This window comes from Amphiprion ocellaris, chromosome 16, assembly GCF_022539595.1.
Source record: "Amphiprion ocellaris isolate individual 3 ecotype Okinawa chromosome 16, ASM2253959v1, whole genome shotgun sequence".
NCBI lineage: Eukaryota > Metazoa > Chordata > Actinopteri > Pomacentridae > Amphiprion > Amphiprion ocellaris.
Genome location: NC_072781.1, coordinates 867,199 through 882,106, shown reverse-complemented (window position 1 = coordinate 882,106; position 14,908 = coordinate 867,199). Strand labels below are relative to the sequence as shown.

Sequence of the window (14,908 nt, the reverse complement as noted above, 5' to 3'; positions counted from 1 at the left end):
ATGTCCTACATCAGCCTGGATCTGCTGCAGCCCTCCTCACATCTTCTACAGCACATCTTTAATTCTTTAATTCTCTACTTTTTTGTTTTTAATTTCTAACTTTTTGCCTTCCAATATCTTTGTTTGATATCTGTGCTCTAGCTATTTATTCATTTAACTTATCATTATTTTTCTATTTATTTTAACTGACTGCTCTGCCTGTTTGCATGACTGTTGAAGCACCTTGTGAATGCTGTTCTTTACTGCTATATAAATAAAAGTTATTACTCTGCCAAGGATGCAGCGGAGTTATGTGACGATCGGCGTCTGTCTGTCTGTCTGTCTGTCTGTCTGTCTGTCTGTCTGTCTGTCTGTCTGTCTGTCTGTCTGTCTGTCTGTCTGTCTGTCTGTCTGTCTGTCTGTCTGTCTGTCTGTCTGTCTGTCTGTCTGTCTGTCTGCAACATCACTCAAACACAGATTAACGGATTTGGATTAAATTTTCATTAAAGGTCAGAAATGACACAAGGACCAAGTGATTAGATTCTGGCAGTGATGCAGCTTATAGTCTGGATCCACGGATTGGTTAAAGATTTCTGTATCATTGCCAGATAGCGTCACAGCGTCACTGTAACCATGACAACAAGTGAACACTACGTCAGCTGATTGTGATCCTACTACAAATCCACCGCTGAGGACTTATCAGGACTTATCCATCAGAAACCATACAAGGAACAACTGATTAAATTGTGGGGGTGTTTCTGAGTCCCATCAATTCCTGCCACCCGCTACATATTAGGTCACGTGATTCGGTATCTGTACATAACGTACACATGCAGAACACATGCCCGCGCTCAGCATAAGGTCATTGTGTTTGTGGGTACATCTATATTAAATGGAGACAATCTATGTTGCTGTGGTTTCTGCCACAACTTTGTCAAGATTTCAGCCTTCAGAAATGATCCAACGACTGAGCAGCCTTGGTGCCGTTTAAATTCGTCACAGCTCTCCATGACAAAATTGTGTTCCTCTGGACTGAAGTAGGTGACATGATACGCAACATATTTGCAGTATATTTGTGCAGAACAAGAGTCAAATGATGCATTAAATGCTGCTTTTCATGGCAGCACACAGACCCGAGTGAAGAATATCTGGTTTAAAATGGAGTTCACAAATAAAGCTTTGCTATGTCAAACTCACGTCATAGTTCTCTGATTTCTGTCTACAGTAGCTTTAATCAGTTTTCTGTGCTTTTTTACAGACTTCAAAATTTCAAGTCACCTCAGGTAAATTCAAGGACATTTAGTACTTGACAGAGTCAGCCTCTATAGGAAACTGAGTATTTTTAACACTTGGACAATGTTCAAGTGTTTTCCTCCCTGCTGTTGTTTCCTCAAGGGAGAATTCTTGGATCTCTCTAAAAAAAAAAAAAAGCCTGAAATAACTTTGTCTTAGTTGTGTATATATTGACGCACTTGTTTTGGACTGCAGGGACGAATCATCCGGTGTTTTTTTTTGCTGACGCGCCCAACATGTCTGCCAACAGTCTGTGTGATAAACATGAAATTCTATAAATCTGTATCTGACATGTTATTCTAGTGAGCGTTCCAACAAACTGTCAGAAAAAAAACACGCTGCTGTCGTCGCCAAACATAATTAGACAAACACAAAGCGATAACATGTCTGTGTAGTTTCTCATTCATCCAGGTCATGGTTATCCAAAGTTGTTTAAATCAATCCAACTGGACTTTAAGAAGGTTCCTTGAAGACGTTTCACCTCTCATCCAAGAGGCTTCTTCAGTTCTGGTGGTGGTTGATGTTGCCTCAGCTCTCTGAACAGGGGGGGTGGTCTGCAACATCATCTTTCACCATTTTACAATCAGGTCCTTTCAAAACTCCCCAAAAGAACTACTCAGCAGAATGACTCAGGTGAGGTGACTCATGCTAACGACCACCATTAGCATACGAGGGCTCGGTGAAACTCGCATTTCAACGACCCCCTTTGTGTCACTCCCTGGCTCCCAACGACCATCGTTGAGGAGCCAGGTGGGCCTTGGCAATGGTCGTCAGAATGTGAATAACACTGACCACACCTCACAGAGGTTATAAGCTGAGGCAACATCAACCACCACCAGAACTGAAGAAGCCTCTTGGATGAGAGGTGAAACGTCTTCAAGGAACCTTCTTAAAGTCCAGTTGGATTGATTTAAACAACTTTGGACAAAGCGATAACGCTGCAAACCTGTCGTGACTGGTCAGTTAAATCACAGTAGATGGAGAATAATCAGTTTTAGAATCAGAATCACAGGAATCCTGCAGCCACATTTCTTTCCTTTACTCCACAAACCGGCCTCTTAATTATCAGCTCACCTCACATCAAAGAAAACTGACATGACCTCGATTAAAGCCGTTTTTTCTTGCTTTCTGTGCCGTCGCTCCACCTTCATCTGGACTTTTTCAGCTGCTTTCTTTCTCCTGCTATTGTCTGTGTTGCCAGGCAGTATAAAACTCCCAAACACACATTTACTAGCATCTACATTCACACACGGACTTTACACACGCTAACATACGAGCTTCCACCGGTGACATTTGCATTTTTACACAGTCTGGCGCCATGACATTTAGAATATTGATCATCAGGACTGTGATGAATGGATGGACTCCACTTTAGCTGATTAATCTGAGCTGCTGCAGCTGCACTCACTGTCTGTCAACCGGCAGCAGAAAATCTAATAAACTGTAAACAGCAGACACTGGAAGGGAGCGTCAGGAGTTTGCAGTTGGGATCCTGACAGTCTCTTCTAGCTTTCTTATATCATTTTTGATGCATTTCTGGCTTTATATGTCACACAGAGCTGAAATAGAGAAAGAAATCAGGTCTTTTTGTTGGTGTGAATGCTGCAGATTAGTGATTGGAAGATAACTGACTCAGATCTAAGAGTTTAGTGAACCGAGGAAAATCTTAGTCGGCTGAAATTGTACCTTATTAGTCACACGGAAAATAAATCAGAATGTTATTTTTAGATTACCTGAATTAGCAGCCTTATTCAGCTACATGAATAAATCAACATAAAGAGCTCATATCTGCCGACTTTTAGACCATTTTTACACTGATTATTTTACACTGATATGACAAAAACAGACTTGGAGCAGACCGACCTGCTCACATTCATGTGAGTTTTGAAAACATAAATATTAGCTGTTAACCCTCGTGTTGTCCTGCTTCCTACTTCTTTGACAATTTGTTTGGATCCGACTCCAAGTAAATATTCAGTAAACACTAAATAAATGTTAAATAAAAAGTAATGGATTTATCCTGGACGGTTATTGATGTGATGCCTTTCTCCTTGTCAAAGTAACACCAGCGATTGTCCAGATGAGAGAATATCGACCTATGACTGACAAGTTGACCTGAAAATTGCAGACTTACTTAAAACTCAGTCGATAAGACCTCCAGAAACCGTTAATCATGCTGTGATTCTCATAGCCGGTCTTTAAGCAGCACACAGGCTCTCTGAACTGGTTGCAATAGTTTATACGCAGAGCTTTGCTGAAAAAGGATTAGAATAGATAGAGGAAATATTTAGAAATGACACTTGAACTAAGGTCTGGTGAAGGCAAACACGCCGTATTTCCATCAGTAGCAGCGATGCCCTGCTGTAACCTACAAATAGAAACTGAGAGACTCTGTCGGTGGAGTTTTTACACCCTGAATGACTGTTGAGCTACAGGTTTCACTGATTCAGGCTGAATTTCATGGTTACACAGTCGATGTGACAAAGTGAAATTATCAGCAGCTGTAATACTTTCTAATAATTCTTGAAACTTGTGCTAAGCTGTTGTTGGAGAAATGAGCTCAGTATTGAAGTGAGCAACACCTTCTCTCCACCCTCCCACCCAGGCCAGGCCAGGCCAGGCCAGGTAAGGTGCATGAGCACAGCAGGTTTAGGTTTTTAAAGGTGTTTTTAAAGGTTTGAATCACTCTGACTCAACCTGTAAACTTGTATTCCACCTCTGCGCAGCAGCAGCAGCAGGATTAGTTCTGATCAGATAAACATGTTTGATAGCATCGACCAGGCTGTGATCAGCCTCCAGTACAGTAGATCACTGATGTGGAGCCTCCTACCTGATGAGCTGCTGAGGTGGTTTCCCCACCGCTCGTCAGGATGGCTGAATGTGGTGGAAACGAGCCGATAGTCCTGCGGTGAGGCTGTTTATCAATCCTGCGCCTGAGCCCTGCAGAGGAAATAAAAAAATCCCCACTTTAACAGCCAGCTCACCGACAACTGAAACCTGGAAATGACATCTTTGAAAAACGAGCAGATAAAACAACTCTCAGTCCCCCAGAGTATAACGGATTCTGTAAAGTATGAGCAGTGAGAGTGAAGTCAGAGGCAACGAAGTATCTCATTGTACAAGTGTGAACAGCTGCCATTTGTTTTACAATCCAAAATACAGTAGCTAATCGTTCTATTCTAACAACGATATAAATGTATTTTTTTTTGCATTCACAGGGGGTCCTGGCTGGAAATGAGTCTCTGAGGACAAAGCAAACGACTATATTTACGGTTTAATCACAAAACACCACCTAAAACTTCTGTCCTTATTCTACAATGTACAAAAAAATAAATAAATTTTGTTAAAAAAAAAAACAAAAACAAAAAACATTAAAATCTGACAGCGAGGATGCCAGAAAAAAGAGGATCTGTAAAATAATTAGATTTGTTAGCAGATTACTCATGTGAAAATTATGTGCAGTTCTGTTTTTTTTTACAGTCAACATGTAAATAATTACTATTTTCTGTGACTTTGCTAGAAATTATCTGTAATTTAACAAAACCAGGAAAATCTGTAAAATAATGCTTACAAATTATTTATCATTTTTCAGTCCTTCTTTTAAAAACATAACTGGCAAATGTATGTAAAATAACAATAGACTTGCTGGTTTAAACACAGAAATAAAACTACTAATTTTACTACAGAATGTTGTGAAAGAACAAATTACTATTTGTAAAAATATAGATCTTTCATGTGGAAATTATTTGCAGTTTTGGACTTGAATTTTTAGTTATTTATTTTTTGACAGTCAACACGTAAATAATAAATAATTTTCTGCGATTTTACAAGAAAGTATCTGTAATTTAACAAAACCAGTAAAATCTGTACAATAAAACCAATTATTTATCATTTTTCAATGCTTAATATATATTTTTTTTAAATAATGGCAAATATATGTAAAATAACCTTTTTTGCTGATTTAAATGCAGGAAAAAAAGTATTTTTGCAATAGCATTTTGTAAAAGAACAAATTACTATTTGTAAAAATATAGACATGATGGACATTATTTACAGTTTTGGCTTGTTCTGTAGAGTTTATTTATAAATTACTACTTTGTTTCAGTGATTTTAGTAGCAGTTTAACAAAATAGGGAAAAATCTGGAAACTGACAGAAAATGTGTCCGAAAAAAATCATTCATTCATCAACCTTTTTTACAGTGTAGCACACATAACCCACTGTTCCATTACACACGACGCCAACCGGGTCTGAAAAAAACCTTTGATCTGTTATTATTATTCTTTCAGATTTACTGCAAGATTTGATCACTACTTTTAAAATATTCCTTTGAGGACCTCCAGTCCAACAAGGTTAAAGGCATCAAAAGCATCAAATAAATCGTTGCCCAGATTCTTTCTTTGATCTTATCATTTTCTTGGGTGTAAGATGATATCACACTGCTTTCAGCTGACTCATAAACGTCTCTATGAATGGTTTGTGTGGAGGTACAACACACACAGTTATTGAGAAATACCCGTTTCCGTGCGGAAAGAGCTGCGTGCTTTAGTACATGTGTGCACGCCTCAGTTAAACACCTGAGAAGCAGCGCTAAGGAGCCACTCTGCAGACCCAAACAGGAACATCTTCTCACGTTGTTTCCACTCCTGCACCAAACTCTAGATACCAGGATGCCCTCGACGCTGGAATCAGAAGTCTCACATGTTAACCACTGAAAGACACTGGATGACTACGCCTTGTTTCACAATTAAAAGAAACATACACAAAGCAATAACACTAAACATTACTTCAGATTTCTAAAATTAATGACGAAGAATATCGACATTCTGACAGATATTCTTCTTAAAATCCAAGTGATATGTGCAGTAAATACTGTCAGAAGGGCCAAAAGGACTGCACCACCTGACCTTTATTTGAAAACTATACACAGGTTGTTCTGAGATATCGTGCTAACAAAAAACATAAAGTAAAGGTAAAATATTCAAAGATTTCTCAAATTTTGCAAACCATGCAAAGTATTATTTTACAGATTTCCCCTGTTTTATTAAATTACATCCATGCCTGTTTAACAGTTTGGGTTCATCCAGACAATTCCATGTTTTCCAGTAAAACTCCCACTTTTATCCATGCACTAACATAACTGCACAAGGGTTTTCTAATCATCAATTAGTCTTTCAACACCATTAGCTAACACAATGTAGCATTAGAACACAGGAGTGATGGTTGCTGGAAATGTTCCTCTGTACCTCTATGGAGATATTCCATTAAAAATCAGCTGTTTCCAGCTACAATAGTCATTTACCACATTAACAATGTCTACACTGGATTTATCATTCATTTAATGGTATCTTCATTGAAAAAATGCTTTTCTTTCACAAATAAGGACATTTCTAAGTGACCTCAATCTTTTGAATGGTTGCGCACGTCACATTTTAATTCAATCAAATTCCCAGTAAAGCTCTTCCTATTTAGATGCTTTCTGTTTTTGTTGTCAGACAATGGAACAAGTATAAAATAGTGACTGAAAACCAGGCTGATAAAGCAACATGCTAACCACTTCGGTCGTTGTCGAGCTGCAACTCTGCAGCTCTGAACTACTTATTTTATTACCACAACATTTGCTGACAAATCCAGCAAACACAGAAGATAGAAACAACTGCTGTGGCAGTATTTCAATGTTATTAATTACTCAGTGAAAGTTAGAAGTGATAGAAAATTCTGAACATTCACATCTGTGTCAGCTGCCATTTTTGGATGCAGAGAGATCGTATCTGATCGTATGTGATCGTACAGAACTTTCCCCAAACAAAATGTAACCCTAAACTCCTCCACATGCTTCAAGGCCATGGGAACCTTGTGTTTTTTTGTCGGTGATCTTTCTGGCTCATCATTCACATGTGTTGTCTGACACATGAGGCAGCGTCTGAGAAGTCGACCCACACACAGCACACAGATGCAGAGAGGCCTTTTGTGTGGGCAGCGTTTAAACATGAAGCCTGAGAGAGAGAAGGTGAAACAAGATCTAACGTGGGCGGCCAGCTTTTAACGTCTCATCTGTCTTATCTTTTTCTCTTTTAAAAAAAATTATTATGATCTTAAATTCCTTTTTTGCGTTATTTATATCCTTTTATCCCTTTTCCTCTTTTTGTCTCCCGTGCACGCCTCCAATTCTGTGACACAATTTTCCCTCGAGGATTTCTAGTAAAAATATCGCCACATTGATCAATCATGGCCACAGCAGATTAAGCACCTTAAAATAACAAATAAAACATGATTCATAGATAAAATGAGTAAAACTTTATGTGCTTGAAGCAGAAAACAGCCACCTTTAGGGTTACCCTAACATTTCTCTGTTTGTTCCGCTTACCTGCATCCTTTGACCCATAAATACAATTAAGTGGATCTGAAAAAGGGCCAAAACCAGACTTGAATATCAAATTTTCATCTTTCTTTTCTCTCCTTCTCAAGCTGTTGTCAGGAGACAGTCAGCTAATAAAACATTTCTGCCTGCAGGTCACCGACGGCACAAATATCACAGCGATTCTAACGAGGACCTCACAAAACCAGCCCGACCCACGATTTATTCACCTCATAACAACAGAACTACAAAGAATGTAATCAGACATTTAGTCCTTTGGCAGACGTCACTCAAATCACATCTTGGATTAAATCCTAGCTCTTCTATTTACAGGTGTGAACCGTAGGTGTGTTTTCACAGTGCTGGAGGGCGACTGCCGATGACTGTAGAGGAGGAAAAACAAGCAAACTATAGTTGGGAGAGCTAAGCTGCCTGTTTGCACTTGAAAACTGACAAATGACTCCTAAGCAGGGGTTAAATTGGGATTAGCGATACTCTCTGTGGTTTCATATGCGTCATGTTTGCATCAGGCACCGACAAAGTAAGGTCTGCATTTGAATCAAAAACTATTTAAAGAGGTTAAAGAGCAGATCTGGGATTGATATCGTTTGACTGACTGAATAAAAAGGTCTGATCTGGACTGATAACACTCAATGATGGCAATAAAACCTCTATGTAAGTGTTTCTGTATCAGATATACTGCAGGAAAATACTGCTTTCAATGCAGTTTGGCTGTCTGGCTGCCACCCACACTCATCATATGAGTAATATTTCAAGGATGGAACAAGTAAATCTACCTTTCTGCCACTGTTTTCAAAAAAATGAACCCGGTCTATCATTATACGGAGGGTCTGATGTAACGTAATCAGAGAAATTTAAGCAGCAACACTGTTTCTGATATTTCACTACAGTGTAAATGTTACTGATGGTTTGTTATGAGGATGAATCAATACATGAATGAATAAATGTGGAATAAAATACTTAGATTTGCTACTTCAAAACAAGAGCAGCGACACTAAAAAGTTCTGCAGCTCAATTTTTCTTGAAAAGAAGTGTAGAATTACTGTGAAAGTAAAAAATGCAAAAATACACATATAAAAATGGTTATTAACGTCTCAATGTGGACCATTAATCAGTAATTGTAGTAAATGATCACGTTTTGTCTTCAAATGTTAACCTGCAAAGAAACTAGCTATTTTTTGTAAACATAAATGAGCAGATAGTGCATTACATTCCTCTGAGCTATAGTGGAACACAACTGAAATGTTATAAAGTTGAACCGAGTCACTGGTTTAATCTACTGCAAACAGGGTTGGGTTAAAGGCAGACATTTAAGCTCCCACTGGGTGCGTTTTTCATGACAACAAATGATGATTCATGTTGTCTTTGGGCTTCTGTCGTTGACAAAAATGCATCCTATTTCTGCGTTTTTCACATATGTGGCTGATTTGCATGACAGCAACCTCCACGGTGGATTTCTGGTCTGACTAACATCCGAGAAAAACATTTGTTTCAACTTTCTTTTGCCATCCCAACGAGACACGTGCTAAAGAGGACACATCCTTTTCGATGGTAAACTGCGTCTGAGCGAGCAGCAGCCTCCTGTAAAAATAGCATGTTGGCTGGTAAACAAAGCGGCTTCAAAAAGGAAGTGAGAGGTTTAATATCAGTGAGTGACTGAGGCGGCGGAGCACAGGGAAAATCCAGCATTGAAGCGTTTCACTTCTCAGTACACAGGCCTGCTGTAGCAGATTTACATTCAGCTCAGGTTCCTATGCAGGTCACCATGAGTCTGCCATGCTAGAGTGACTTCCAGAACAAAAAAATCTCACAATAATGAGCCGCCGTCACTAAAAGATGGAACTTCTAATCCTGGAAATGTGCAGCTTTCCACATCACTGCAAACAGAGCAGCACTGCCAACGTTACTATCCTCAACGGACTCTCACAGTGACGTCAAAAGCACTGAACACACAAAGAGGAAAGGAATGAGCTCAGAAGTAAAAACAATACTGCATCTTTCTGTGTCAATGAAGCCTGCAAATTAAACAACAATTACATTCTACAGTACATCCATGAGAGACATAATCAGATCTTTAAAATCAGTGGCAAACGTTTGATTCCATTTAGAGAAAGAACAAGCTTCATCATCATCACCATAGCAGTTATTAAACTCTAAAGGTCCCTTATTGTACCTTCATCCAACAAGTTAATAAAAGTCTCACATCTCTAGAATGTATGTTTCATTTTGTTCTGCTCAAAATACTGCAAAGATCTTTAATTTCAAGATGACTGTAGCTCGAAAGGGACTGTTTCATTGTCTGTGGCTGCTGCTGTCCACGCCCCCTTCAGGAAGAAGACTCTCTCTGCATCCAAAAATGGCAGCTGACACAGATGTGAATGTTCAGAATTTTCTATCACTTCTAACTTTCACTGAGTAATTAATAACATTGAAATACTGCCACAGCAGTTGTTTCTATCTTCTGTGTTTGCTGGATTTGTCAGCAAATGTTGTGGTAATAAAATAAGTAGTTCAGAGCTGCAGAGTTGCAGCTCGACAACGACCGAAGTGGTTAGCATGTTGCTTTATCAGCCTGGTTTTCAGTCACTATTTTATACTTGTTCCATTGTCTGACAACAAAAACAGAAAGCATCTAAATAGGAAGAGCTTTACTGGGAATTTGATTGAATTAAAATGTGACGTGCGCAACCATTCAAAAGATTGAGGTCACTTAGAAATGTCCTTATTTGTGAAAGAAAAGCATTTTTTCAATGAAGATACCATTAAATGAATGATAAATCCAGTGTAGACATTGTTAATGTGGTAAATGACTATTGTAGCTGGAAACAGCTGATTTTTAATGGAATATCTCCATAGAGGTACAGAGGAACATTTCCAGCAACCATCACTCCTGTGTTCTAATGCTACATTGTGTTAGCTAATGGTGTTGAAAGGCTCATTGATGATTAGAAAACCCTTGTGCAGTTATGTTAGTGCATGGATAAAAGTGGGAGTTTTCATGGAAAACATGGAATTATCTGGATGACCCCAAACTTTTGAACAGTAGTCTACATAAGAAGTTGACTGCCAGAGACAGAAAACAAACAGCTGCCTTCCATGTTGTTTTGTTGATCCATCAATCAACCCCGACCTCCTCTTTACATAGACTTTGTCCTTCTGTAACACTTTAGTTCTTCTTTTTCTATCACAATGATTGGCAGCTGAGACAGACCTGAATGAAAAGGACTTTGTATCACTTCTATGTTTCACTCTGATCAGTCATTTTACATGTAGATATCACCATAATTACAGTAAAACCGCTGCTTAAACTCATGTTTATGATGCGTTTAGTGATGAAAATGCTGCTTGAAAATGACTCTGAAGCCAAGTGGTGAATATTTAGTCTTAATAGGTTCCTTTTTAGTCACCATTTCATACTGTTCCACTGTCTGACAACAAAAAACAAAAAATATCTAAATAAGAACAGCGCTATTAGCAGTTAGGCTGAATTAAAAAGTGATAAATGTGAATAAATATAGCAGAAGGCAGTTAACCAACAATCACAAAACACAGTGAAAATGGATTTTCACCATTTATGGGCTCATTAAGGTTAGTAAATGATCCTAGACGTCTTGAAAAACAGAAGAAGTTGACTGCCAGAGACAGAAAACAAACAGCTGCCTCCCATGTCATTTTGTTGATCCATCCATCAACCCCAACCTCCTCTCTACAGGGACTTTGTCATTGAGCCACTGAGATTTGTCACCTGAACGTAAAAACTTGTGGTTTGAGGCTCAATGGATGTTCTTCTTCTACTGTTTCTTCTCTTTAAATGTCCTGCTCATGTTGTCCAGGCTAAAATTAGGATGAATTTTGTGCTCTGCTGGTTTCTCAAGTCCAGAACTTTACTGCCATACTCATTTTTATGAAAAAACAAATTAATCAAAGGCCAAAAGTTATTGAAAGAACATTCTAGAGTGCCCCAAACTGCACCTCACTAGTGAGTTATACTGCCCCCTTCCAATCCATTACACTTAGTTCTTTCTGCGAAGGTAAACATCGTCCCCAAATCTAAGTTTTCCCTTTAAATATTAAATCAAGAAAAGCAATTTAGTGTTTTGGATTTGCACTTGGCTTTCATGGTACCCTGTAGAACCTAAAAAAAACTCAAACTTGTACAGGGAAAACAGACTGATGTAAATCTGTAAAATACCTGAATTAAAGTCTCCAGTGATGTGCTGGTAAAAGCTTCATTTAACTTGACCAACCACAAAACAACAGCTGCTCTCTTTGTTTGACGTCCTGACGGTAGAAGTCAAATGTAGATGAAAATAAAACGCCTCATGGCAGAGAAAGTTCCCCAGCACTTTGTCAACACTATTTACACAACGCATTAATTATGTATTCACAGAGCAAGATACGGAAACACAGAGAGGCTGAAGGAAATGCTTATTTACTGTCAGCATTTTACCGTTCGAGTGAGACGCTGTGTTCACTGCGAATATCTGACATCTTCACAGCCACGTTCAAGACAAAAATGAACCGAAATCAGAAAACAGGAGTCAGTAAATCAAACCACATCTGGTTCAGAGCTGCAGAAAATGGAGCCAACAGCTGTATTGATGCCACTCTGACCAGAAAACACAAAACAAGCACACTTAGTCACGTATTTTATTCCAGGATCTAAAAAAAAAAAGTACAGTAAGAGTGTCCATACCTATCAATACTGTATTATACTACTCACATGGTTGCTATGGCGACTATATTACACAGCCAGAGTTTAGGAGGATGCTGGTTGAATGTAAAAAGTGCATCTGAGGTGTACGTAAAGTGAATCAAATGAGTTTACTTTTGTGAATTTTATCCACTAGAAATTACATTTTGTTCCTTTAAGAACTGATATTTTAATTCCATCGAAAGTGCAGAAATGAGGTTTTAATCTCCTTTGAAGTCTTTGTTTCTTCAGATGCTTCTGCTGCAACTTTAGCACTATTTTCTTCCAATAGAATACAAACAAACGACAAGGAAAACAAAGTAAGTGTAATGACAAATCCTGATTTACATTTTACATTTGAGCCCCTAATTTGGAAAAAACAGAAGCATCAAGTTGACTTTCCTTAAAATTAAATTGCAACAATGTCCATTTGAGAGGAATCAAATGATTCAAGTACATCTAACTCAAACCAGTGGCATTAATATGACCTGTCAACTTTAACTTAAACTTCATTCAGTTGTGTGTTATGTTGGTCCAACAATTCTAATTTTTCAGTGTTGTTTATTTACTAGCTCATTGTATGGTGTATGAATGTGGACCATGATTTTAGCTTGTAGAACTACTAGAATGAATATGTCAACAAAAATTAAAAATAATAAATATGGTGTTAGGTATAAGTTGGGTGTGTTTTGGTAACAGATACAGTATTTAATGGTGAAGATTTAGTTATGTGCAATAAATGCTTAATAAAACACAGAGACAAACAGATAAGTGAAAAATTCTACCATGAAATAACAATATGGACGTAGTTAATTTCACGTTAATAAGTGACATTGCACAGAAGTAAAAAACAAAACAAAAATATGCTTATATATTAGTTATATATGTATATATAATATGACAGAAAGTGATCAATGTAGACATAACAATGAATAAAGTTGTCCATAAACCAGTCATTTAAACCAAAAAGGATGAAATTTATACAATTTAAGGAAAAAAATAGACTATCGGTGCTATGGAAGACTAATAGGTTTGAAATTTGGTCTTGGATCTTGTTTTAAATTATTTTTTTTTAAATTAGATAAATCAGAAATCGAGAGTTTTTTTTACATGAAAAAAAAAATCGCAATAATGGCCAAATCATGAAAAATATTACTTCTGTTTTTATGCATTTCAGAGTGACAAGACTCACAGGAAGGAAAACAAAATCAAATACTATATTATTGACAACGTGTGTTTGCATGTGCGGGTTTTTGGTCCAACAACAGGTAGCAGATATCAGGCCGGATATGGTGAAGCTTCAACATGTTCGACTTAAAGACGTTCACACCCAATAATCAGTCTTCAAAATGATTCACGGCTCACGAGCTTTAATATCATCCATGTGAGAACTCTGACAACACGCTGCTGTCATTAATGAATGAAACCTGACTAATAACTTGAAGCTGCAGCGCTGAGCAGCTCCTGCAGAGTCACTTCTGACTGTAATATTGTAAACAGGAGGTGAAATCCTGACGTGAAAACATGATAAATATCAGCGTCTCATTTGAATTTCAGTTTTAAGGGGCTGAACTTCATCCAAAGACAAAGAAAGGGCTCAGAAAAGCTGTATAACAAGTAATAGCATCTACAGGTGCATTTAGCTTTAGATTTTACCTCTGACTGTAAAGTACAAGAATTCAATTCATTCATAAATTAAGTAAAATTCCAGCAGCTGAGATGAGGAAAGTGTTTAATAAATCAGCACTTTATGACACAGTGTTTTCCTCAAGATGTGAAATGCTGATGCTATGTGACCCAGAGGAATAACATTTTTTTAAAAATGGTATTAAAAAAACCTTGGAAATAACATTATGACACTGAATATAATGCAGCTCTTAGATATAAAGTAACAAAGCTCTTATATATTTGCAGACAGGCTGCTCTGACAGGATTTACTTTAATGCTTTGTTGCTCGGGGTCATTTTCTCCAACAAGTGGTGACTTCTGCCTCCGTCAGCAAAAGAAAGTGTTTTTGTTTCCGCTTCCATCACTCACAACTTATAAAGTAGTGCCAAAAGCATAAAAAATGCATCAAAAGCAAGATTCTGTCACCGGCTAGTCTGCAAAATCAAACACTGAAGTAAAGGGATCACACCATGCTTAAAGCTGAAAGGTCATTTAGAGTTTTGGTTTGCTTACAGTGGAGGAAATCTGCTCAAATGTGTTGTTTTGTCTTGACATTGACAGTATTTCCTCCCTGCTTGTTGTCCTGTTGCATGTATGATTGCCTAACTTTAGCAAAAACACAAAATGTATGACAGCACTGAAGTTGCAACCCCTCCCTTTGCCACAAACTGCACATTTTATCAAGGCGATAACATGGAAATGAAGAGCAAACTTCTGAAACGTGTTCACAGCTCAAAATCTACTGCAAAGCCTCACAGAGCAAAGCTTTTCAGGTTGTTGCATTAAAGAGAAGAAAAGTCTCCAAAAAGTGCAAAACCATCAACAAACAGCAACTTTCATAAGAGCATAAATGAAACTTTCTTAGTAAAAAAAAATCAAATAAAATAAAGGCAACAA

The 14,908-nt window shown here is 37.8% G+C and overlaps 1 long non-coding RNA gene across 3 annotated transcripts in view; it reads right to left on the bottom strand.

The window, feature by feature from the left end:
* LOC118469603 (uncharacterized) overlaps positions 1 to 14,908 on the bottom strand; it is a 128,091-nt gene that overhangs the window by 38,526 nt on the left and 74,657 nt on the right. For all 3 annotated transcript variants that reach the window (XR_008604347.1, XR_008604348.1, XR_008604346.1), the window contains exon 4: positions 4,103 to 4,212. This is a non-coding gene — a long non-coding RNA (uncharacterized LOC118469603). The remainder of the gene's footprint in view (positions 1 to 4,102; positions 4,213 to 14,908) is intronic.